The 27,980-nt window shown below is 41.4% G+C and overlaps 1 protein-coding gene and 1 long non-coding RNA gene across 2 annotated transcripts in view; both read right to left on the reverse strand.

Moving 5' to 3' along the window:
- FBXL17 (F-box and leucine rich repeat protein 17) overlaps positions 1 to 27,980 on the reverse strand; it is an 854,796-nt gene that overhangs the window by 100,204 nt on the left and 726,612 nt on the right. The gene's annotated exons all lie outside the window — the stretch shown is intronic.
- LOC120992557 lies at positions 1,590 to 27,975 on the reverse strand. The gene is made up of 3 exons (XR_005776998.1): positions 27,961 to 27,975; positions 16,515 to 16,527; positions 1,590 to 1,763 (listed from the first exon to the last, which is right to left on the reverse strand). It is a non-coding gene; the product is annotated as an uncharacterized LOC120992557 (long non-coding RNA).

Below are 27,980 nucleotides of genomic sequence, written 5' to 3' on the forward strand. Positions count from 1 at the left end.
TTCAAAGGGAATCTGTCACCAGGAAATTCAGTGTTGAATCGGGCACAATGCCTTGTAGGCTAGCTCAGCTAAATGCAATGCTACCTTTCACTTATCGATCCGTCACTTCACTGTGGAGTAAAAAATACTTTTAATTCATATGCAAATGAACAATGAAGTGCAATGAGGGTGGGCTCAAGCACCCTTTGTGCACCCTTGCTGCTTCTGCAAGGTATCATTTAAGAACATCAGTCATAATGGTCAACCCTATTAAACCAGACATACTGCCTGGTAGAGTTAACCATAGGAAATAAAATGACCCTTTTCTCTCTACAATCACTATATTGGTGCAGAAAAATTCTTATTTTTAATTATATGTAAATGAGGTGCTCGTGACAGCATTGCTTAACCTCCACCTCTCCTGGGAGTCACTCTCCCTCCCACTGACACTGACGCATCCTCATTGCTCCGGCCTGACATTGGCCCTGAAATCTTGTACATGCACCGAAGGCAGTGCCATCAGCGCATGTGCAGTGAAGATCACAGAGTGGGGATTTCAGGACCAGGCATCAGAGCAACAAGGATGCCTGGCTCCATCAGTGGCATCAGGGAGAGGTAGAGGTGAAGCAGTGCTCCAAGTGGCTAGGCCAGCCCCTCGGTGCTCTACGCATCTCATTTACATATAACTAAACATAAGAATTTATGTGCATCTGTAATACCAAACGCAGATAAAAAGGGTTAATTTTAGTCACCAGAATCCACCCTACTAGGCAGTATGGCATGGTGACAGATTCTCCAGAAATTCAGATAAGCTAGGCCTACAAGGCATTGTGCCTGGTTTAACTGTGAATTTCCTGGTGACAGACTCCTTCTTAACTTAAATACAGCATATAACATGCATTAAATTCTCATGCAGCACTGTTACATGTAAGTGTTTATGTATGAAAGTAACATGGAAAGCAGCCACCAGAAAAATTAAGATCTAGATGAATAAGCAGCAGGTCAATAAATTGACTGTGAAGAGGAAGTCAGAATAATCAGGGTGTGTCAACCTATCAGAAAGAAAAGCCTGCATGCAACTAGTAACGGGCCCTATACTTTACATAGGTTTCCCATGTGATAGTCTATCATTTAAGAAAAATAGTGGAGGTCCAGGACCTGATATATCCCACCAGTTCCAAGAGCAATGATGTGCCAGAACCCCTCTGGCCTGGTTACAGAACTTTAGGACTCGAACAATTGCCAATACATGGCTTATTTTATAACACAACACACAATATATGCAATGAATTTACATTTCTAAGAGTACTTTCACACTTGCGTCAGAGGATTCCGTCGCCAGAACGGTCTGCCGAATCCGGCAATCCGGACACAAACGGATGCATTTGTCAGACGGATCCGGATCCATCTGACAAATGTAATGAAATACCGGATCCGTCTCTCCGGTGTCAACCGGAAAAACAGATAAAGTATTTTTTTTCCCCACAGATTTAAAGGTCTGCGCATGCGCGGACCGGAAGAACAGATCCGTCAATGCGGCAATTTTAATGCCGGATTCGGCATGTGTTCAGGATTTTTGTCCGGAGAGAAAAATACAACATGCTGCGGTATTTTCTCCGGCCAAAAAACATAAGAGGGACTGAACTGATGCATCCTGGACGGATTGCTCTCCATTCAGAATGCATTAGGATAACACTGATCAGTTTTTTTACGGTACTGAGCTCCTGTGACAGCACTCAATATCGGAAAAGAAAAACGCTAGTCTGAAAGTACCCTTACACAGACTGGAAAATTCAGGATTACAATGTAATTTCTCAGCAACATCTTGAACAGAAAATTTAAACAATAGGATTTAAGCTCAGATTTGCAGTATAATAAACTATTCCAGCACGTGCATAAGCCGGCATTATCTTGTCAGTGATGTAATTGGCACAGGTGTGCGCTCGACAGCTCTGGTGATTTCTATCCGTGTACAGTATGTGGTGGGAGGTAAATGACTTGAGGCAGCTCTCTCTATTGAGTTGAAGGGTTCCATGTGGCTCCCCCTGTGCTTTACACTGCTACATCCCAATATTGCCTTCTAAATAAGAGCAGCTGTGTGTTAAAGACTGAAGAAAGCAGCAGCAGGTGCGGCAGTGCCGATCACAAGATCTCGGCTCGACTTTCTGAAAAGTATCCTCATACAACATACATATATTCATTTTGCAATAGAGATGCTTCCTTAAAGACAGCAACTATGGGAACCAGATCCTAAAGAGGTGCACTCTGTATACAGGAAAATCCTCCTCTCCACATCCACAGGGTGACTTTCAAGTGGAACTCCACGCAAATTTTCTATATCTACAGAAAACTGGAAACTTGCACTTACAGAACCTGTCTTTGGTGTATTCCATGATCATTTTGTTAAAGGGGTTGTCCCATCTCACCATATGTGGCATATCTTTAGGAGGTGGCTCCAATCTCCAGAACAGGGTCCCCGAAGTGAAGGAGAGGACAATGCACATGTTCTGTGTTCCCTCCATTCACTGCTAAGAGACTTCTGAAAATACCCATGCGGTTCGGTCAGCTATTTTTGGAAGTCCCATAGCAGTGAGAGGGAAGCAAGTGTAGCCAACTACTATGAAACTGCCGGAAATAGCCAAACCAGCGTTGGCTGTTTTCGAAACTCCCATTGCAGTGGGTGGCCACATGGGTGCTTTTCCTTCACTTCGGAGACCCAGTTCTGGAGACTGAAGCAGGTCACAGAGCTGGGACTCATACCCATCTGACATTTGTGGCATATCCTAGCAATAAGTCACAAATTTTGAGATGGGTAAACCCTTTTAAATATGAAAATCTGCCCAGAGATTTCACTTTAAATATAACAGATTTATGAAGTGTCTAAACAAAAATTGTCCAATCACAGTGCAGGTTTCATTTTTAAGCAGCAGAATACAACATGAAATCTCCGCTGTGATAGGATGCTGTGGGCAACAATGACAGTTGCCCATTTAGACAGTTTCATAAATAGCCTCCATCATTTTAGGATTTGGTATTCTTATGTTATCAGGTATATCGCGGTTCAACTGGTCCAATGATGCAGTATGAGGGTATGACTACATAGAGCGGCCAAGCTGCGCTTGGGATAAGGCCGTCCTCGTCTGAGTACCGCGCGCCCGCATAAGTAGTATCTGCATCCTATTAACCAATCACAACAGCATTGTTTCTTCTGTCTTCATTGTTAATGGCTGCGAAGGAACCTGCAAAACTGCACAGCAAACAAATGCAGTGGTAATTAGTTAATAGGATGAAGCCGCGGCTCGTATGGCCGGAGGCCGCCGCATCCCGAGCACAGCATGGCTTCTACATGTGGTCATACCCTTATAGTAGCCAGCACTGCAGTGGTAACGAAGTTCAGCCAAAAGTTGAATATGCTTAATAAGTGTCAATCATTTTGATGAGCCAAAAACACTTCACCCCCAAAACTACTCCTCATACACAGTTCATTATTCAAAAGAAATACATTTAAGAAAAAATATTCTGAGATAAAATCCTCTATGCAACACAAAGACCTCGTTTTTTTGTCCTTTATTTATTACTATAACTATTTTTTACTTTGCAGATTGAACATTTATTTTGACACTGCTTGACAGGCAATGCATTGCAGTACTCTTTCCTGTATTTCTCCTGACAGGTCTTAGTAAATACCGTACTTGCAATCATCAAGAAATAATTCTGAAAGCATCTATTAGAAGTTTATGTTCTGCTTTATAGAAACATAGGCAGATAGGCATATGTTTCGATGTTTCTAATTCTGAAAGCATCTATTAGAAGTTTATGTTGTGCTTTCCCCAATATTCCCACCAGAAACTTATCAATGAATTGCCAACTAGGTGTTACCATTGGCGGGGGGGAAGTCCATACACAGTCTGACACTGTCCAATGAGTGCCGACAGCGAGAGCCCAAGGGCGGTTTCTATTGCTGTAAGTGCCTAGGCCCCTCAGTGGTACTCGTCAGCACGAGCAGTGGGGTGTGCAGAGTCGGATTTCAGGAGCAGAGACAGCGTCGTAAGGACGACACCGGGCTGACTTACAGAAAGACAGTGGAAGAACTATTGAGGAGTAACAGGGGAGGAGGATTCTGGGAGATGTCGTTTCAGAACAGATAGAGTACTGGAGGTTGCGGATAGGAGGAAAATGAATGTAATGAGTAGCCTGTTGACAAGACCAAGAGCTATAAAATGGCATAACTGTTCTAATGGTATGAATAATTAGCCTTTTAAGCAAAACTCAGGTGCCTGGAGGACTTAAAAAATTATTGTAAAGCATGGTAACGAAAAATGGTTGAAAAACCAGAACAAGACAAGATATGATATCCAAATAAGGATACATTATAAAATGTACAACTCTTCCCACTGTGCTTCTGCCCGTAGCGCAGCACGATGGAGCATTACAGCTCCTGCTCCCGCACTGTAGCAGAAGCAGGATGGGTCCTCAGCTGTCAGTGACAGTACGAGTCCCGAGGAGAAGGCAGAAGCAGTGTATCAGCGCTTCTGCCTTCTCCTCAGATAGGTGAGCGCTATGCAGGGTGGACCCGGCTTGGGGGCAGAGGAGCCCAGAGCTGCAGGGTCAGGAGACCCTGATCAGCTCTGCCTGTGTACAATGCCCCCAAGAGCAGGCTGGTTTTCCCTGTAACTGGGGCCCCTTTGGATGCCCCAGTTAAAGTGGAAACAGTACAAAAAATAAAAAATAAAGACTGTGTCCGCAAAGGTCTTTCAGCGACCTCTTGGGGACAAATTATGTGGAAAAAATATATTAAGATATAAGATAAAAAATTATAAATATTTTTTTTTAAAGCAAAAAAAATATAATAAAACACAAAGAAAAAAAAGAAATAAAATATGATGTGGGAAAAAATAGAAAATTAAAAAAATAAATACAAAAATAAAAAGGAAAACATTACAAAAGAAAAGAGTGTTAACTGTCCCTTAACAGTCTTTTTATGATCCCTTGGGGGGGGGGGGGGGGGGGGGGAGGGGGACATTATGTGGCAAAAATATATTTTAAAAAAATACTAGAGAATTAAAAATATATAAAAAAAAAAAAAACAATAATGAAAAAATTAAAAATGAAAAAAGTGCAAATTGGTAGAGTGTTCATTGTCCCCAAACAGTCTTTTTATGTCCTCTTGGGGGACATATTATGTGCCAAAAATATATTTAAGTAATAAATTATATAAAAAAATATATACAATAAAATATTAATAAAATACAAAAATAAAAAGGAAAAAGGAAAAAATATACAAAAAGTGTCATTGTCCCCCAAAGGTCTTTTTATGACCTCTTGGGGTGATATTATTTGTAACAAAAATACATTAAAAATTAAGTTAAAAAAGATAAAAAAAAATAAAAATACATAAAAAATAATAGAAAATTCAAAATAAAAAATATAAAAAAGAAATAAAAGAAAAAACATAAAAAGTGCAAAATAGTAGTGTTCATTGTCCCCCAACAGTCTTTTTATGTCCTCTTAGGGGACATATTATGTGGCAAAAATATATTTAAATAATACGTAATAAACCAATTATAAAAAAAATACAATAAAACATTAATAAAATAAAAAATAAGAAGGAAAACGTGAAAAATTTACAAAAAGTGTCATTGTCCCTCAATGTTTTTTTTTATGACCTCTTGGGAGATATTATTTGTAGCAGAAATATATAAAAAATTAAGTTAAAGGGAACCTGTCACCAGTTTTATGGTGTCCTAACTAAGGGCAACATAAATAAGTGACTGATTTTCTTAGCACAATGCTGGCTCACTTTCTTTAATTGACCCAGTCAATCTGCCAACATCTTGTATTGAAAAGCTCCAGCTCATAATGCTGAGTCCTGAATATTCATGAGCTCCTGACTCTCCCCGCCCACCTGCTGCTGAATGACAGTTTGTTTCCATAGGAATCAGCAGCAGGTGGGCAGGGGAGTGGCTATAGCTCTGAATTAAATATACGCTGGACTCAATGACATCACGCCGGACTCAAATCAGCTCATTAGCATGCGGCATCTTTGTGTGTATATTATAAGGGAACCATCTGTCACACCAGTAAGTGAATACATCTAAGGTACTTTTTAGTAGTTAATGATTGTATATAATTAGTTAGATTATAATCAAATATCCACATGACAGGTTCCCTTTAAAAAAGATAAAAAATTATAAAATACATAAAAGTAAAAACACCAACCAAAACCATCACGTGAAACTATACATATTATATAACAAAACTACCGACACAAAATATGGAATTATTATAATTTATTTTGGTGTCAGTTTGCATATTTAAAGAATAAGTTTGAAAAAAATACTTTTTAAAAATATTTTGTAGTTTCCCCTAAATAAAACAAAAAAATTAATTATAAGGCCCTATGTGTCAAGTGACAAATTGTTGCAAAAATTATTTTGGTAGTCCCAACACAAAAAAGTTTCAACCGTTCGAACCACCAAGTGCGCTAAATCACAATAAAAAGTGCCTGTTCAGGTTTGGTTATTAAAGTGTTAACCAATAAGCGCTTTCCCCACTAGTAAGGGAAAATGCTTACTGGTTATTGCATGGCACCTGTAACTGGCAGGAGGTGGTAATAACCAGGGAGCGCCATCCTCTGCAGTGAAGGAAAGCGCTGATTTACTGTATGAATAGGAATCAGGAAGGAAATGTCACCCCTTTGCCTGTAAAAATGACTTTTAACAAGTTCCTGCAGCATGGCCCCTGAAACAGAAGATTCTTACTTACCTGCTCCATGCCGCCCTGGCCCCTCTGCCTGCATCTTCCGGTTCCTGCACGGTTTACACTTTTCAGTGCATTGCCATGGTCACTAGAGATGAGCGAATTTCAGGTTATGAAATTCGTTCACGCTTCGTTTACTGGTAAAAGGTGAATTGCGTTATGGATTCCGTTACCACTGACCAGAACGCAATTCTATGACGGAAGGCATAACGGAATGCCTTTAGAGGCATTCCGTTATTCATTCTGTCATAATAGAAGTCTATGGGCTGCAAAACAGATCCATCCCCTTATGGTTATGTAGGAGAGGAAACGGAGCATAACAAATGGGACGGATCCGTTTAGCAGCCCATAGACTTCTATTATGACGGAATGAATAACGGAATGCCTCTAAAGGCATTCGGTTATGCCTTCCGTCATAGAAATGCGTTATGGTCCGTGGTAACGGAATACATAATGCAATTCACCTTTTACCGGTAAACAAAGCGTGAATGAATTTCAAAATATGAAATTCGCTCATCTCTAATGGTCACATACACTGATCCAGTCAATGACTGGCTTCAGCAGTGACACGCTGCTTGTGGCCACATTATCGCTGAAGCCAGTGATTGGCTGGAGAGGTGCATGTGATCATAGCCATGCATTACCAAGTAAAAACAGCGTGGGGAGCAGGTGAGTTTAATTCTTCAGTTTCAGGGGCCATGCAGCAAGAACTTGTTAAAAATTAATTTTTACTGGGAAATCCCTTTAGGCCCCTATTACACTGCGAGATGGTCAGGTCAATTACTGGGAACATATGTTCATAAGAGCGTTCATTCCTAATATCTTGCCGGTATAATCGTGCCACACATCTCTTTGTGTATCAGGGATGTGCTACTGATAATCAATATAACTAAATGAAGGAGGAATGACTGTAATAGCGATCATTCCTCCCCAGTTACTTTACATTGGCCTGTGTAATAGGCTGATGCAAATGAGCACCAAATAAACATGTCTTTTTATTTGCGGACCCTTGAAATAGAGCGTTGTGACAATGTGGCCCTCAGACAAAAAAAAAGGTTGCGCACCCCTGGTCTAGACCCTAAAAATTCATTAAAGGGGTTGTCCAGTTTCATGATATTGATGACATAACCTTTGGATAAGTCAAAAGAATAAAATTAGACCAACGACTCCAAACAATATGTAATAAAGTGCAGGTGCACACTGCCATGGCTGACATACAAAAACAAGCAAACTGTATTTTAAGCAGCTCTGCAAACAGTTGAAACATTAATTATACTAAATTGCATTACTGCTATATTTACTATATATAAAAATTTGAAGCTCTTTGTGCAAATTTTTGTGTCAGGCCCATCTACCAACGGCAAGGTGGCTTCTGCAGATAGGAACCTAACACTATCAGAATTGCTTCTCCTAGGTCTAACACTACAAAATTCAGGGCAGTGTAGGATCTAGCTATAGAATACCCTACTTAAAAGCCTTTGGAATATGGGCAGGAGTGCACTTCCCGAACTGGGGCAGCCACTCCACCAATTGTACAATGCAAATCAATTTATAAAATTAGATCAGCACCTCCAAACAATATAAAATAAAGTGCAGGTGCACACTACATCACATGTAGCAGCATCCTGCTCCATACGCAAAGACACATACAAATACTAGAAACTAAGTTAGGATTGGTCATCATTTTCAGATCGGTGGTGGTCTGACTCCCAGTGTAACTGCTGCTGAGCAGTTTGAAGGGGCCATGTACGAGCATTGCGTCCTCCTGATATTAACCTGCATACCATCTAAATTGTAGTAACTGTGCAGTGTAATTACAGATTTCTGTCCCATTCAAGTAAATAGCTGTAATTACAGTGCACCACCACTATGTAGACATAGTGCAGGTAAACACTGAAGAGGACGGAGCACTCGCACGATTGCCACTGCCCCTTCAAACAGCTCATCGGCAGAGATGCCAAGAGTCGGACTCCAACAATCTGATATTGAAGACCGATCCTGAGCAGAGATGAGAGAATCCATTTCATAGAATCAGAATTTCACCCAAATTTTTAAAAGAGAATTTTAGGCGATTCAATTTGGGAGAATTCTGTGAGAGAGGAAGAGAGTGGGGAAGAGAGGGAAAGAAAGTGTTAGTGAAAGTAGGAAAAAGAGAGAGAAAAGGGAAGAGAGGGAGAGAAAGCCGTAGAAAAAGTAGGAGAAAGAGAGAGAGTGGGAGAGACCGTGAACTAGGGCTGCAATGAGTACTCAATTAAATCGAGTAATTCGACACAAAAAAATCCTCGATGCAAATTTTTTGCATCGAGGATTCGATTGTGTCACGTGACCACGGAGCAGGCGTGAAGCGATTGCAGAAGTTGGCACTCTCCATACCAGTATGACAATCCCTCAGGCAGCTGCTCCCAGCCAATCCCAGTGCTTCTCTCATATAACACCTCATGTGAGAGCAGCCATAAAGCCCCGCTAATTGGTTAGTAGTAAGACAAATGCTGATTGGCTATAAATGGATTGTGGGCGGGGCTTAGCACAGCCGGGAAGTGTAGTGGTTTCAGGTTAGTGTGGCTTGCTGTACATTACTGGGGCTGCTGACTAACTGCAGTGCATCACCCTGTGTGCTGTGTGGGCCCTAGCTGCTGTCATGGGGTAGTCACTGTTAATGCCTGAGGTAGGTGATGCTTTGTGTTTGCATCATACAATAAGCTAATGGTAAAAAAGCAACCTGTGGCCTTAACTGCACTACAAAGCCCAGCAAGCCCATAGCTATTTATGCCATGCAGACATTGAATAGCTATTGTATTGGGGGGGGGGGGGGGGGGATGTTGCCCCTTGCAGTATAATGTCACCATTTGGCACACCCCATGCAGTATAATGTCTCCTTGGCCTCAGCCGCCCCATGCAGTATAATCCTCCCCATATAGTATAATGTCACCTTGTGGCCCCATGAGGTATAATGTCACCTTGTGGCCCCATGCGGTATAATGTCATCTTGATGGCAGTGGGGTGGGGGAAAGCTGAAGGCACTGGGGTGGGGAGAGCTGAAGGAACTGGGGTGGGGAGAGCTGAAGGAACTGGGGTGGGGAGAGCTGAAGGAACTGGGGTGGGGAGAGCTGAAGGAACTGGGGTGGGGAGAGCTGAAGGAACTGGGGTGGGGAGAGCTGAAGGAACTGGGGTGGGGAGAGCTGAAGGAACTGGGGTGGGGAGAGCTGAAGGCACTGGGGTGGGGGGAGAGCTGAAGGCACTGGGGTGGGGGGAGAGCTGAAGGCACGGGGGGGGGAGAGCTGAAGGCACGGGGGGGGAGAGCTGAAGGCATGGGGGAGGGAGAGCTGAAGGCATGGGGGAGAGAGAGCTGAAGGCACTGGGGGGAGAGCTGAAGGCACTGGGGGGAGAGCTGAAGGCACTGGGGGGAGAGCTGAAGGCACTGGGGGGAGAGCTGAAGGCACTGGGGGAGAGCTGAAGGCACTGGGGGGAGAGCTGAAGGCACTGGGGGAGAGCTGAAGGCACAGGGGTGGGGTAGCTGATGGCACGGGGAGGGAGAGCTGATGGCACGGGGGAGGGAGAGCTGATGGCACGGGGGAGGGAGAGCTGATGGCACTGGGGGAGTAGAGCTGATGTCACTGGGGTGAGGGAGAGCTGATGTCACTGGGGTGAGGAAGAGCTAAAGGCACTGGGATGAGGAAGAGCTGAAGGCACTGGGGTGGGGAAGAGCTGAAGGCACTGGGGTGGGGGAGAGCTGATGGCATGGGGTGGGGAGCTGACGGCACAGGGGGGAAGCTGATGGTACAGGGGGATAGTGGAGCTGATGGCACTGGGGGGAACTGATGCACTTGGGCTGATCGCACAGGGGGGAACGAAGGGTGTTGGGGACTGATGGCAGGGGGTCTGATGTGTTTTTATAAAGGAAAACAGTCAATTAATTAATTTTTTCCTATTAGATTACTCAATCGTTAAAATAATTGGTAGAATACTCGATTACTGAAATAATTTTTCCTGCAGCCCTAGCGTGAACACTTTTGATTTCTGCCCAAATCAAATCAGAACTGAATTGAATTTACATAAATTTGTTTATCTTTAATCCTAAGAATAGGTCATCAATATCATAAAACTGGATAACCATTTTAAAAACTAATACTTATAAATACAAGTAGATAAAAATGTAATTAGCCTATTCATGTATATGCATATACACATACATAGACTCACATACATGTACTCACCAGATTGCTGTAGTTATGGAATCTAAAGATATATTTCCATAGTTGTGCCCATTTTCCATTTGTCAGTTCACTTTATGTACAATGTCAGCCTGGAACTTGTTCTATCAAAAAGTCCCCTTGAACTAAAGTGGCTACGACCGCTAAGTAAACTAAATTGCTCAAAAGGACTATAAAAATACCAAAGTGACTAATCATTTGCTTTTACATATTCTCTTTCCATTTGCACTTTGATATGAGCTGGCAATGTCGATCAACGACAAATAATTGCTTTCCTTCCACACTTTGTTCCCTGCGGAAGGCGCATTTCCCATCCCTTGCCCCTCGGTTTTGCCATCGACGATACGAAAAAGCTGTTGTTTACATTTATAATTTGCATGGTATTAACTTGAAGAAAGAAAATACAAATGGGATGTTGTTTTACATGAACAAATGACAAATAAGCCATTAAATTTTCTTTCACATGAGCAGCATCACATTTGTATTTCATTTCACCACCTGCTGTGGTTCTTCGGAAGAATCTAGCTGTAAAATGGGCGCTTTTGGATGGGCTCCAATTTTTACCAAATCAAGTGCTAGTTTTAAAACTTTCAAGTTCTTTTTTTTTATTAAGAAGAAGCACCTTATAACAAAGAAAATAAAACACAAAAATCCCAGTTACCTAATGCTTTTATTGATGTGGGTGCAATCAATGCCTCTAAATAGTAAAATAATGAACAGTTCAGAGCAGGTCCTGATCAGCGTGAAGCATCTTCTTCACTTCAGTTTCGAACTTTTGCAATTAAAATAGGAAATGTTTAGCTAAATTCAATAATCTCATTAGTTTAAAACTAAACATGGCTCATTATATTACTTGTCCTACTTAATGCACCGAGCAAAATGTTCTCTTTGACTGTTTTAGAAAATAGCATTTTTGGCCTCTGAACGTTTTGCCTTTCACGTATAATCAAATGCTATACATGCATAGAGCTCAATGCACATGATCATGGTCTTAGCCATATAAGCTCTTTGCAGGCTACGTTCCCCTTACGCTTTTTTTAAGCAAAATTAACCAACTTCTAAATAGTCTTCATTGAAAACACCCTCCCATTTTTGTTCTGCAGAGTGTGTGTAAGTCCTTCACCTGGCTGCTGGTGATTCTGAATCTGTTTCTAACAGCTCTCTCTGCTTTCCTCTTCCCGTTTCTGTATGTTCGATATAGCGGCATAGAATGTACATGGAAGATGGAGTCCAAGAGGAGCAGCTCACACAGACTATAGATAGGGAAAAAAGGACACACAAGGCAGTTTGCTGGGGAAAGGCAGCAGCAACAAAGATCTGGCATGTATTATACTTATACATGCGAGAAGCAGCATCCTGGACACAGGTCTGGAATGTATCCTCGACATAGAACTGACATGTATTACACATACACAGGAGAAAAATCTGAAACTAGGAGAAAATTGCAAAACTAAAAATAAAGACTAAAGCTCACTGCAACTTTTTTTTTTTTTATATAGTTAAGGTAACCACTAACATAAGTAAAAATAATTTCTCCATGTTATAGGTGTCTATAACCTTTAACTATACATTCAGTGTCAAATGCAGGATAGGATCCTGTCCTGGATCATTAGGGATTCATTTCCCAAAGTCACTGGAACCATGAGGATTCAATCCAGTTTTTGACAATAAATATAAGTGTATAAGCCATTACACTCAAGAGTGCCCACAATATTTTTTGTTGAGTCAGTAAATATACTGAAAGCTGGAAACATAGCCACTTATAGCACATAAACGTAACTCATTCAGTCTCTAGAAGACAAAGTAACTAACTTAATGGATGCATATCACATTTATTTTTAATTAATCTTGGCAATCTCTCATTATACTACTGGATTAAAGCCAGTTGTGCAAAAGTCAAGGTGGCAATCTATTGACAGTAGGATATTTAATAGGGGCAGGCGTTACTTCAAGACTTAAGTCAAGCCATCCTGTTTGGGTGATTGTGGTTAAGCTAAGAACATTGGGTGGTGTGTTTAACAAGTTGATTTGGTTTCTTTAATACAAATTCAACAACGTATTCTTAGGAATGTGAGCGCAAAGGCTGCAAAATACCTTTAATGAAGAAAGTATTAAATGTTGCAGATGTAGATTTTAATAATGATTAATTTGTAATATAAAAATATTTCAGCGGCCAGAAATCATAAAAGTTGAGCTGAATTCTCAAGGGCAAGTCTATGGAAATTAACCACAATATCACTTTACAATTTTATATCTTTCACCTTTCAGTTTTGTATTAAACTGTTTATGTTCTCAGTCTGAAGAAAGAGTAATAAAGTCAAGAAGTCATTTTTTTATCAATAAAATAAATATAGTGTTCCTGCTAGCTTGTAATTGTAGTAAAATTAGTAACACTAAGTGAAGAGGTTCTTTTGGAGATCAATTTCTTTGGAGACCAATTTCATCCATTTCTCTAAAGCCTCATGCAGACGTCCATGAGATACCGGACTGGCATTGCAGGAGTGCACGGTGTCATAGCAAACAATGACCCCGTGCGCTCCTGCAATGCCAGTCCGATATCTCACGTCTGCATGAAGCTTAAAGGGGTTTTCCGAGTTATGGAAAAAAAAGATATAGCACTGTAAATCTGATGGTCAGCGATATATAATTAAGCTAAGCAAGTTTTAGGCAAAAACATATCTACGGTATTTCCTCATTTCCCTGGTTCTCTTGTGGCCCTTTGTTTACTTGCAATAAAAACAATCTCTGCCCCTTCCCCTGCTCTGCAGAGGGAGTGAATACAAGAGCTGCCCTGAGTGACATGCCTGCATGCTGGGAGGCTCGGCAGCATGTTGTATGTGTAGAACTACAAGTCCCAGCTGTATAATGACACTGCTAAGGGAGTTAATACAAGTGTTGCCCTGAGTGACATGTCTGCCTGCTGGGAGACTGAGCAGCATGTTGTATGTATAGAACTACAAGTCCCAGCTGTACCATGACACTGCTAATACACACAGGATCTTCCCCCTACCTGCAATGCTCTGCAGAACTTCTCTTTCAGCTCCTGTGCCCAGCATTTGTCTCCTCATTGCATGCAGCTACACAGTAACACAGTAAACACTTCAGCCCTGACTATATGCAGATGAAGGGGTTAAGAATCCTGGGAGAGAGCAATAAGCAGCAGCCAGCAGTGCAGGGGGGCGTGGCCAGCACAGTGACGTCTTGTGTAGAGATCTCTCAGGCTTGTGCACCAACATTATCAGAGCAGGAAGAGAAGTTGACATCACAGGTCATGTGACCCTCAGTAAATTCTGAGAAACCAGCCACTGGAGATAAAGTGAGTTAATTGGAAAGCTGTTACATTTGCCTAGTTAGAAACATAGAAAGAATAAAAAAATAACTCGGACAACCCCTTTAAGGCTGGCCATATACTTTAGATAGCTGTCCAACAAACACTAATTCGGGCAATATCTATCCCTCTTGATACCCTCCCCTACTTATACACATGTATAATTGGCATGACGTGCAAATGTTCTGAACAGAGTGATGGGAGAAATCCCTCCCTGACAACTCTGGAGGCTTATCTACTCCTGAGAACAAAATGACCAGACATGTTGAAATCAAACTGCCTGATTCTTCCTACCACCCAACACCTGCTGTTGGGGCGGAAGTCAGGAGACTTCCATACAGATACTGATTGGTGAAATTAGCAGGTTTGCTGACATTAATCTAAAGTGCATGGCCAGTTTAAATATTTTATAGTTTCAACATGAAGGTAGTAGGAACTCTGCAGAACTCCAACAAATGAACCTGGACTAAAGTGATTTCTTTATTTGCATTATATAGTCCTGTAGATTGTAAGCCCTCGCGGACGGGGCCCTCTCTCCTTCTGTAACTTGCCTTGTTCATGCTTAGTGCAATTGTCAGTATTATGTATGTGCACCCCTTATCATAAGGACAGCACCATGGAATGAATGGCGCTTTAATAATAAATAATAATAGTTATTTTATTAAAAAGTAACACTAAAAAGATTTTCCATATCTCCTTTCCTGATCTCAATGACACACAAGAAAAATGAGTCAATTTCCTACTGAAATTTGAGAGAAAAAGATAGCAACAGATTTGTTCACATGTCACCACTGAGGCCAATGACTGCCAACAGCCATGTTGGCGTATACGGCATGTCATCACTTCTGGTCTTGTGGGTACCAGAAATGACAAGGATGGGAGATGCGACGCTGGAATGGGGACACTGTTAAAAGATGTTTTTTTTTCGTGTTGAACACTGTCCAGCCAGTCCCCATATTTAACTGTATTTTGGGCAAATGCACCATTGTACACCAATGCTGAAAAGGGTACAAACATAGCTTGCATAAAATATACAGGGTACCAACACAGACTGTACAAATTTAGTAGTCAATCACATGAAACGTTACAAAGACTATACTGTTTTAAGTACTGCATGGAAAACCCATCTGGCCACATAAAAATTCCTTGCAGATATCTTGATCAATCCCTAAAATAATGGCTTATGTTCCTCAAGGAACCTTTAAGGCATACTGGAGCTTGAACTACGTAAAGTTACAGAATTGTTCTAAAATAATTTAATCTGAGAAAAATCTATGCATGGCAACCATGTAAGAAAAATATCATAAGTAATAAGTCAGAGCAACTGGACTTGTATTTTCTCTTGAAGACATTTCACTAGTCACACAGTCATCTAACTGGCTTTTTCAATTAGAATAATAAATCTCGGGTATTAAATACTGGTGACTCAGGCTTTAGTCAGCACAATATGTTTATTATAATCAACAAGAGGTCAAGGACCTCATGGAGGTAATATGTTGATTGGATTTGCATAACTGAAGCTATTACAAGGGATTAAACTGCCTTGGGAGAGGTGTTAGAACAGCACTGTTAGTCATACTCTAAGGTCTTACAACGGGTCACCAGCATTTAATTCCAGAGATTCCTTGTGCAAGTCATTCAAAATGAGAAAGTTGGTCAAATGACTAGCAAAACAACTTCAAGAGAAGATACAAGTCCAGTTGCACTGACATTACTATTGATATACCATGATCTGCTTGAATGAGAATCTTCACAGACATGTAAGAAAAAGAATTTAAAAAAAAAAAGAAAATGTTTTAAAAGTACATATGTTCATAGTAGGGCTGCAGTAAACGATTATTTTAGTAATCAATTATTTTTACGATTAAATCGAGTATTCTAATAAGAACAACCTTCATAAAATAACGTATTGCTTTATAAAAACAATATTTTAATTTATTACAGTGGTATAGCAAATAATTGCACACACATTAGGCTTCTTTCACAGCTGCAATATCAATTCTGTCAGAAGAACAGCCAGCCAGAATGTACCATATCAGGTATAGCTAGATACTGCCGGCTGCTGCAGCGATTATCTGTAATGGGGTCTGGCCTTGTTACAGCATTCAAGCTGGGTTTTAGCCGAACAAAAAAAAAAAAGTTTGGATGATACCCAGCATGTATGCCGAACATGGCAAGATGGCCTTGGACCACATTATAGTGAATGAGAGCATATAGCTGGTTGTATCCGGCTATACCCAATACTGTATACTCCAGCAGGCTGTTATTCTGCCAGAATGTATATCTACGGCTATTTTGTGAACTCCGGCAGTCTGTTCCGGTGGAGTTTACTGGCTGCATCTGTCATAGATGGATGCCCATTGACTGTAATGGGGATATGGACAAAAAATGCTGCACAGTGACATATTTTGTGGCTGGACTCCGGCCAGTCGCCAGATGATCAGAGTCCCAGTGTTCACACTGTAATGTCATCACTTCAAATTACAGGTGCCCCCTTCAAATCTACACCCCCCATCCCCCAGTTTCGGGCCCCTGCTAGTGCTATCTTATACTTACCTTTCCTGGCAGTGTGCTGACATGGAGTCCGCAGGAGACTACCGCGTCTTCTTCCCAGGATGCACTGGGAGGGACTTGACGTCACACACAGCGTCCGCCAGCATGCTGACGATGTGTGCACGCTAGGCCCTGCAGCGCGGTGCCGACTGGAGGCTACGGAGCGGTGAGTGAAAGGCTTCATTTCACTCACCCTCCGTGGTCACGTGATTTAAACGAATCCTCGATGCGGGAAAACTGCATCGGGGATTTTTCTGAATCGATTACATCGATGAATCGTTTCAGCCCGAGTTAATAGTTTAGAACTTTATACTGTATGCTAATCTAATACACCAAATTATGGAGTGAAAAATTGGAAATTATAATAAAAAATTATAACAAGTATAAATCTTTCAAGGCTTTCTACTGATGGTTGTCAAGGTCCAACTAGTCTTCCACTGTTATTTCAGACAGAAGAATGACATTTGCTGAAATTGAAATATATCCGATGTTCTTAATCATTACAGTAAAAACATCTTCCTTCTCCCAAATTCTAATATGATTTTGCAAAAGCGTATTAAAGGATAGAGATAAAATGGAACCAAAGAAAAAGCTGCATATTTGTCAGGGTCTCAAGGTGAGGGCAAAAAGGAGAACAAATTGTTGATTTCAAGGAGAGGATCAGTATTCCTGTGAATTTCCATAATATGCTCAGGTGTATAATGTATAGTGCTGCAGAAGGCTTGACAGGAAGGCTCCTTACAAACATATGTCATGAGCAGAATACTGAACACAGCAGCAAATTGTAACCACTGAAGAATAAATGAGACTATTTGAGGTTTGAATTAAGGACAATCCATTCTTCCTTTGCAGTTAATTAGTAACAACTGTAGATGGGCTGTGGATGTGATTACACTGATGCTTATTAGACCTGGTGAGCATATATCAAATAATGGTGCATAAAAGTGACATTTTCTATTGTATATATTTTAAGGGGCTGGCCACTTTCTGGTTACAGTCGACCAATGTGTTTTTAAGATGATTATATGGCACTTACTAATATATACTTTGTAGAAATTCTGCACCATTTTCTAGTTTTCATAAGGTATGCCCCTAGTTTGCCAAGTCTTTTGTGCTGTTCACATATAGCTCTTGTCCACAAAATGGCGGATGATGGAGGGTCATATTACCAGGCAAATCACCTCCATGTGATGTTTCCTCTGTTCAAATACACTGCACCCAACATCTGCACTTGCACTGTTGTGGGTTTAATGCTGTTGCAGTATGTTAGAATGCAGGAGAGCTCACATGGAGGCGATATGCCTGGTCACACGATCCTCCATCAGTGGCCATCTTATGGACAGGACCTCTGTGTGGACAGCACAAAACACATACTGAGGGACACTGGGAAGGGTGATGCGGACGTCATTACGTTTTCATGACTGAATGAGTAGCTACATGTGTTTTCCTTGGCACTATTGATATGCACTTTACAAGGCTAGCAGCCATTATGTGGAAACCCTTTCCTGTGTTTTCTTTCCCCATTGTTTGTAAGAAATTTTGGGGTGATTACCTTATACATACCTTTATGCTAACTATATTTATGGTATCTGCTCCTCCTCCTATGTATATTAATATCTACTGGCCCCTCCTCCCTTTTTCCTAGTAGTTCCTCTCTTATGTTTGTGTTACCCCATGGGGTTTTGAATGACTCCATTATATGTGTTTTATCGAGTTGTTTCAATAAATATTCTATTTTTGCTTACATATGGTTGCTTGCATTTTTGTGATCTGGGTACGCACATATTTTTTGTAGGTTTATAGTATATTTATATGTGGCCCTATTAGGACCTCTTTTTAGGTATTCGAAGTCATGCAGAGATGCAGGCCTCTACATAACTTCGGCGGATCAACCACCACTTCTAAATATAAGACAGCTTCCTTGCTGTCTTACATTTAGAACATTTTCTACGCCTAAACCAGGCATAGAAAATGATGAATGAGACGGGCCTGCCGGCCCATCCCCTTCCCGACTACACCACGCCCCCTTTTTTTAGACCTGGCGTGAGCGGAGAAGAAGCCCCCGATTCTGCCGGAACATGGAGGATATTAGAGCAAACAAGTGGTGCTGGCTTCACGTGTAGCGTTTAGCCAGATCTCATGTGCTGGTATGGCTGTGCTCGCCCGCCGAAACCCACTCATTAAGTAGTGATGTGCCGAGACCGAGAAGGGCATCTTTAATAACAGAGCCAATCAGAAGAAAGGAGGCGTGTCCTGCCTCTGACAGAACTGCTCCATGTATGGTGGCGCTCCGTGCAGTATACTATTGTGTGCCATCTCGCAGCTAATATATAAGTGAGGGGCTTATTTATAATTATACAGGATAAAAGTAGGTTTGAAATATCTATTAGCAGCGGGTCTGTGAAGGAGAGGGAACTAAATCCAGCCCTCTGGAAAATGGTATATGGAATCAATGACCTAGATACATTAAATAAGAATGTTATCTAATAGTAGCCAAAACTGAGAATTGACTGGCTACAGTACATGTGAACAAAATATGGATGCACAGTAAACGATAACCAAGAGATAATTGTCTTACTGTGTACATTATGTTATGTGTTAGCCCAGATCTGGGTATGGCAGAAATATATATACCGTATATCTGCTCCTGCATAGTTAGATTGTCCATAGATAAAGGAAAGAATTAGAACGGTTAGCTATTCTGTGAAGCAAGTATAAATGCTGCATTCATTGAGGCCCTTAGGCCTCTCAGTCTGTAAGCGAAAAATTCACTCCAGCTCTTTTCTCAGGAGTTTATTGTCCAAGTTCCAGCCCTTTGGCGATTGTTGGACCTGTTTAATGCCCTAGAAGCGGAGGACATTTGTATGTCCTGAGTGCTCATTCCAGTCATGTCTAGCCAGAGGGCTTTCCTTTCGTTCTTTGCTATCATTAATGTGCTCACCTACTCTGTGTCTAAATGTGCATATGGTCTTACCTACATATTGTAGGCTGCATGTGTATGTTATCAGATAGATAGCCCCCGTCTTGCAATTAATATAGGTTCTGATGTTAGAGGATCATCCCTTGGAGGTATTACTAACCATCTTGCCCATCATAATCGAGCCACTAGCAACGCAGGCGCTATGTCTAAAAGTACCTGTAGTTGTCACTGACAACCGCATCTTGGTGCTTCTTGGCTTAAGAAAACTGTGGACCAGTCTATCTCTCAGGTTTCTACCTCTCAAATCTGTTATTGATGGGGTGTCCCAAAGTAGTTTCCCTATGTCTGGGTCTGTTTTGAGGACACACCAGTAACCTGAGAGAATCTCCCTCACTTCTTTGTGGTCGGTATCAAAAGTGCCAATAATCCTCATGGTGTACCCGCCCTCAGCCAGACTTTTGGCAGTAAGTAGGGACTCCCAGTCACAGCAATGTGCATGATGATATGCACCATTCAACACATGATCCGGATAGCCTCTCGTCCTAAAACTACCTTTCAAGCAGTCCATCGTAAACTTGAAGTCGGCATACTAGAGCAAACTAGAGCTTAAGGAGTGCCTACAGGTGCCAACTCTCCCACCTGAGGAGGTTGTTAGTGGATGTAGGTTTCCAATACATCCTGGTCCTCAGGTTGCCATTGATGTCCTTTGTGATAGATAGATAGATAGATAGATAGATAGATAGATAGATAGATCAAGGAAGGTAATCTTACATTGATGGATGGTGGATGTATATAGAATAGGTCCAGGTAATTGACATGAAGCATATCCACAAATCCTTTGAAACTATCCTCATTCCTCTTCCACAAAATCAGCACATCATCTATATATCTCAGCCACAGCTGGATATATGGTGCCCATTCCTCAAATGGATCCCCAAAGACTATCTCCTTCTCCTACCAGCCCAAGAAGAGGTTGGCATATGTTGGGGCACAGGGACTGCCCATAGCCACCCTCTTGATCTGGTGGTAGGTCTTGAAAATGAACACATTGTGCTCTAGAATGAACTAGAGGAGAGTGAGTATAAATTCACTGTGGGATGTAAAGTGTACTCCCCTCTCCCTCAAGAAATATCCTATGGGGCCCTAATGCCCAAATTGTGCAATACTGAGCTATATAGGACTTACATTAGGGTTTAACTGGGTAACAACCGAACGGTCGCAATAAATATATTAGGAAGCACTTATCAACACTGGCAGGCCACAAATATACAGAAGAATACTCAACGATAGATGACAAGAACTGAACGATGATGGCAAACAGATGGAGGAGTTATCAGCCAGGCAACTGAGTAGACAGAAGGTGGTGATGGTATACAGAATAAGACCTGATGAATGACGGTGAAAAGAAACAAATGGCACTAACTGAAATTGACTTTGATCTGAAATACTAACCAGCAAGACAACAAGGACGATATAGGACCCAAGGGCAAATTAAAACCAAATCAATTAGACACTAAACAGAATCCATAGGGAAACAAACCTCAATGGTAGCAGCAATGAAGAGCATAAGGACTACAGATCCCAAGCTACATTGAAAACACGAATAGGCTAGGAACTGGTTACTAAGATTCTGGATTCAAATGCATAGAGCTCACACTATACAATGGATTTCCATTTTCAGGTTTTCTGATGTACTTCAACCTTTCTTTACCAAGGCCTGATTGTTTTGCCTTTGTTTGGGAGATTTAACAGACTGGTTGCTATGGATAAGATGCCTAACAACACCATTAAAAAGACTATGGCTAATCTACACTGAATCCCTAACAACCAGACAGCTAGCTTGATTCAAAGAGATCCACCAAGAGCTTGTGGAGAACCTATTTAGACAGAAAGAAACTAACTGTAATGTCACCTTAATCTATAATAACATTCAAATATTTTAGACTAAGTGTTTTTTTTAGTATATAGACATCAGGCACAATGTATCTAAACAGAAAGAAACACAATAGCCATGACCAGTATATAACATTTTAGTTTTAACCCGCAGTCACAAAGGTAATAATTATACATAATTAAGCAAGAACTCTGGGAGTGAGAAGCTGTTATTGGCCACATAATGAGAAGTAATGAAGCCCAATGATCCAGGCCATTATCTGAGCAATAGCTGTCTGTGCTTGGGATCCAGTTTATTGCTGCTATTATGAAAAAAGAAAGAAATGGAAAGAAAAAGCTCTTATTTCAGTAGTAGAGAAGGCATTTGTATCACTTTTGTGCAAAGTTCATACTTTCCACAATAGTGATGGATTCATCTAATTATAGAGTGCATGCTATATTACAGCATATTACAGAGCCTTCCTATCAATAGCCTGAAAATATACCATATAGGGACATTTTCCAATGCCGTAGATGTTTCAGTTGCTTTTTCCTTTACCATCTGGCTGGTAAAGACATGTCCTGCCACACCTCCTGAATCATAAAGACATGTCTTGCCACAAAGGTGAAACATAAAGCTCTTGGGCACCAATGCAAACTTTGTAACATGCTCCCCACCCACCACGTACCAATTATAGACTCATATCTTTTTATATGGAAGAAGGGCCTTTGGGTTCCATTATAGACCTGGGTCCAGGTGGGACTGCTTACTCTGAACCTTATATATCTACGCCCCTGCTCCTAGGGCATGATGGTTGGTCCTATCCATTTTTCTACCAAGTACTGGGAACCTGTGTGAAGAACGGGCCCTTCTTCCTAGGTGGTAAACGTCTTCATGATAATAGGGACCTTGTTTGACCTGTTATGGAGCCCCTTTTCATCTATGTATGTCTCTACATGACTTATTTTATTTATTAACATATTCCATAGAAAAGCACAGAGATTTTCCTCACTCATGTCGGTCCCTGCCCTTATAGGGGATCATTGTGAAATTGCAAATCAGCATATTTTAGGAGTGGAGGAAACCCACTCAAGCATGGGGAGAACCTACTAATTCCATGCAGATGTTTCCTATAGGCAGATATCTACTAGTTTGCTCTACATTGATCACCTTCAAGTAGGGTGACAATAGGAGTACTGGGTACTCTACTGAAACAAGCTCATGTTATTTAGCATCATTCAGTGCATAGTCTGGTACATTTCAAGGGAATGTCACAGAAGGAAACTTACTTTTTATCCCCAGGATGGTTGATGTGTGTTTGATCAAGGGGGTTTAACTGGTGGGACCCCACCGATCATGAGAACATTTGAAAGGAGTGATGGCTAAGCATACACACTGCTGCTCTATTGAAACTCTTTGGGGCTGTGCCTTAGATTATGAATGGAGTGGCAATGCGCCAGCTCACCGGCCACTCTTTACAAACGGGGAGACATAAAGCCCCGTTCTAGTGATGCCAGTGGTTTGCCCCCTATTGATCAGGCACTGCAGACAGGTGAAAGTTGTCAGGCTGGGAGAACTACAGACTTTTTCATCTGAATCATAGTAAATCTTGTTCTAATAATTGTATGATTCTACAGTCGTGGCCAAAAGTTTTGAGAATGACACAAATATTAGTTTTCACAAAGTTTGCCTCTAAACTGCTTTTAGATCTTTGTTTCAGTTGTTTCTGTGATGTAGTGAAATATAATTACACGCACTTCATACGTATCAAAGGCTTTTATCGACAATTACATGACATTTATGCAAAGAGTCAGTATTTGCAGTGTTGGCCCTTCTTTTTCAGGACCTCTGCAATTCGACTGGGCATGCTCTCAATCAACTTCTGGGCCAATTCCTGACTGATAGCAACCCATTCTTTCATAATCACTTCTTGGAGTTTGTCAGAATTAGTGGGTTTTTGTTTGTCCACCCGCCTCTTGAGGATTGACCACAAGTTCTCAATGGGATTAAGATCTGGGGAGTTTCCAGGCCATGGACCCAAAATGTCAACGTTTTGGTCCCTCAGCCACTTAGTTATCACTTTTGCCTTATGGCACGGTGCTCCATCGTGCTGGAAAATGCATTGTTCTTCACCAAACTGTTGTTGGATTGTTGGAAGAAGTTGCTGTTGGAGGGTGTTTTGGTACCATTCTTTATTCATGGCTGTGTTTTTGGGCAAAATTGTGAGTGAGCCCACTCCCTTGGATGAGAAGCAACCCCACACATGAATGGTCTCAGGATGCTTTACTGTTGGAATTACACAGGACTGATGGTAGCGCTTACCTTTTCTTCTCCGGACAAGCCTTTTTCCAGATGCCCCAATCGGAAAGAGGCTTCATCGGAGAATATGACTTTGCCCCAGTCCTCAGCAGTCCATTCACCATACTTTCTGCAGAAGATCAATCTGTCCCTGATTTTTTTTTGGAGAGAAGTGGATTCTTTGCTGCCCTTCTTGACACCAGGCCATCTTCCAAAAGTCTTCGCCTCACTGTGCGTGCAGATGCGCTCACACCTGCCTGTTGCCATTCCTGAGCAAGCTCTGCACTGGTGGCACTCTGATCCCGCAGCTGAATCCTCTTTAGGAGACGATCCTGGCGCTTGCTGGACTTTCTTGGACGCCCTGAAGCCTTCTTAACAAGAATTGAACCTCTTTCCTTGAAGTTCTTGATGATCCTATAAATTGTTGATTGAGGTGAAATCTTAGTAGCCACAATATCCTTGCCTGTGAAGCCATTTTTATGCAATGCAATGATGGCTGCACGCGTTTCTTTGCAGGTCACCATGGTTAACAATGGAAGAACAATGATTTCAAGCATCACCCTCCTTTTAACATGTCAAGTCTGCCATTTTAACCCAATCAGCCTGACATAATGATCTCCAGCCTTGTGCTCGTCAACATTCTCACCTGAGTTAACAAGACGATTACTGAAATGATCTCAGCAGGTCCTTTAATGACAGCAATGAAATGCAGTGGAAAGTTTTTTTTGGGATTAAGTTAATTTTCATGGCAAAGAAGGACTATGCAATTCATCTGATCACTCTTCATAACATTCTGGAGTATATGCAAATTGCTATTATAAAAACTTAAGCAGCAACTTTTCCAATTTCCAATATTTATCCAATTCTCAAAACTTTTGGCCACGACTGTATATGTAGAAACACAAGATAAAGATCCATGAGAGGACAGCGTTTCTTCCACACTTAAAGGGTTTGTCCGACATAACCGAAAAATAATATAGGACAATTTAACTTGTCAGTAAACCCCTTCAAATATAACTTTTTTCTTTACATATTTGATTGCGAAATACAGTATTATATCCTGAGCGTGAACATTGACAAGCAAGCATGAACAAAATAAAGAAGCTTTTGACATTTGAAACTAGCTGGTAATGCGGACAAGAAAAAAGTAATTTGATTTGAATGAACATAGCAATTTGTAGCAAATGAAAGCCAATATGTTTGTGTTGGAAGTATCCTAGCTTTGGATACAACACAAGCAGAAAATTCATGTCCTAGATCCACATTACAGATCAACAAATCTTAAAATCTTTGACATGTTCAGAACAGACAGCCAAAAACATCATAGTCATAGCCAGCGTTAACATGAACAAGCTTTTTGTAACCTTCACTACACATTTTAGTGGCAAAGATCAGCCTGCTATGAATAGTAAGAATGCCAATAGGCAACTTGATTTGTTTATATGTACAAGATGGGTATTCATCCTGTACTGCGTCCATTCGTAGGGGAAATCCATTTTTAGATTCTCTTTAAATAGAAAACATAGGTATTCGTCATATTGGCACTGGCCAGGTGCATGGTCTGGGAGTGATATATCATAACTCATAGACTGCTCTTTAAATGGGTTAACAGGGATGCTACAGGGTGCACTTGGGACACCCAACTATAAGCCAAAGCGGTCAGGTGATAAAGAGCAGCTCTCATTCCCGTTGAGGTGCCCCAACCATTTACTACACAAATCGCCAATCATTTGAATGGTTGGCATGTAATATTCTGTCTACCCATCAACGGACACTACAGGGGAAACTATTGGAGAATTGCAGCTTCCCTGGGTGATTAGAGACACTCCCAGCATAAATTAGACCTGCAACCTCTCCTAACATGTCTGTTTCCGTAACTACTTTTATTCCCCATGTAATAATAATTAAGTAGCCTAATTTCTTAGGAGTTGAATGAATTGCCTGCCAGTTGCAATGAAGGTCCAGATGGGTGTTACCAGTTTAGGGTGTCCCCCCGCATGGTCTGACACCATCCAATCAGTGCTGCCAGTGTCACACTACACAGGGACACCCCCCAGCTAGTAACACCCATCTGGACCATCATTGCAAACTGCTAGTAAATCATTCATAACTTCTAGAAGGAAACATACAGGAATGGCACAACATGGCGTATAGATACTCCAGAATTGTCATTACATCGGGAATGTAAGTAGTTACTAAGACGGACATATCAGGAGAGGTGAAATGCAGTGAAGCAGTAATTTTGTCCTAATTCAAAGCCAGTGTTTGCTATAAGAACTACGCTTCCCAGAGTGAGCTCGATACATTCTCTGAACCAGAAAGGGATGCTGGGAGATTTTACCTCTGCAGTCTGCAGCTCGGTGAATATACTTTTGTCCTAGAATACAGCCTGCAAAATAAAGAGGCATCTACATTACTTCTACATGTAAACTGTAAATAGCTGTTTAAAGGGATTCTGTCAGCCGGATTTTCGATACAGAGCTGTTCATATCATCATATCAGTCTCCTTTATCTAAATAAAAATATACTAGTCTTACCCCCACCTGTCTTTTCATTTTTGATAAAAAAAATCGGTTTTATTTATATGCTAATTACCTTTATAAGGTGCCTAAGGGGCTGTCCCTCCGGCCGTTGGAGCCCAGCCGCGCCCCTTATCTTGGAGCCCAGCGGCACCTCGCTGTTAATTATTCACTGCTCTACTCTGCTTTTTTTCCCCCGCAGTGCACCATAATCTCGCGAATGTGCCAAGTTACACACGTCCGGGCCCACGCGGTGTCCTGGCAGCAGCCTCATCCAGGGGAATCGCGCATGCGCCAGCTTTCTGCGCGGCTGGGCTCCAAAGGCCAGCGCCTTGGGCACCTTATAAAGGTAATTAGCATATAAATAAAAGCGATTTTTATCAAAAATGAAAAAAGACAGGTGGGGGTAAGACTAGTATATTTTTATTTAGATAAAGGAGACTGATATGATGATATGAACAGCTCTGTATCGAAAATCTGGCTGACAGAATCCCTTTAAAGATGGGAATAGGAACTATGCAGTGCAGGAATATACGTTTCTCACTTATGTCTAACATCTGGTCAGTGTTTGGGGGGAGGGGGGTTGAAAATGGACCAGAAAGACCTCTCCTCTAATGCAAGGAATGAATGGAATCAATAGCTTGGAGATCACCTAACTTCACCTTTCCAAGACGTAGATCCCCTTCCACTCCTGTGCTGCAGTATATTCACAAATGTCCTGCGATGGAGCTAGGAAATGGCAGTAGATGCGGAACAGATGTGGCCTTTCAAGACTGGTGGATAATAAGAATAGGATACACTGCGCATCATACTGTAGTTTGCACACAAGAAAAAGATTATAAAATACTTCCCGGCATTTTATTTCAGACCACTGCTAAGAGAATATATGGCATTGACACTCAGACTTTAACCCGGTGTGCGCCAATGTGATTGTCACTAAATGGGTTACTGACTTCTGGTAAAACGGCAAATGTCTTAAATGTACAAGGACTCCCCGGATGCCTTTTCATTAAATCACTTAAAAAGCTGTAAATCTACTGTTGGGAAATCTACATCAATGCCATGTATGGGGTGAAATTCTCTCACAGAAGTACAGAGCGCAGCAATAAACCTGTTGAGGGGACAGATTTAGTGTTCACCAAGGCTAAGTGTTTAGGAGGTCCCCACAGTGTAATTTGTCATTACAAGAAGAATTTTTTTTCCTCTACAACTTTAACACACCGGCAATTGCCTCACAGACCTCATTACGGTTCCTATCTTATGACATACTTCTCTTTTCATAAAATATATAGGAGGCGAAAGGATAAACTTCAAAGCAAATGGTGAGTGAGAGGAATTTGGCTGTGTAGAGAAGAGGTAACACAATTGGTCCAGATTTACGGATGTCTGCGCCTAGAATCTAGACTCTGTCTACAAGGTGGTGCAACTGGGGTTTGTACAACTTTTTCCAACCTGCTCGAAAAGGAAGTGGGGCTTAGCAAGGTCCAAGATGTGACACTTTGCGCCACCATCATTGGTACAAAATTAGACAAAAGTGTCT

The sequence above is a fragment of the Bufo bufo genome, chromosome 2 (genome assembly GCF_905171765.1).
Source record: "Bufo bufo chromosome 2, aBufBuf1.1, whole genome shotgun sequence".
Lineage (NCBI taxonomy): Eukaryota > Metazoa > Chordata > Amphibia > Anura > Bufonidae > Bufo > Bufo bufo.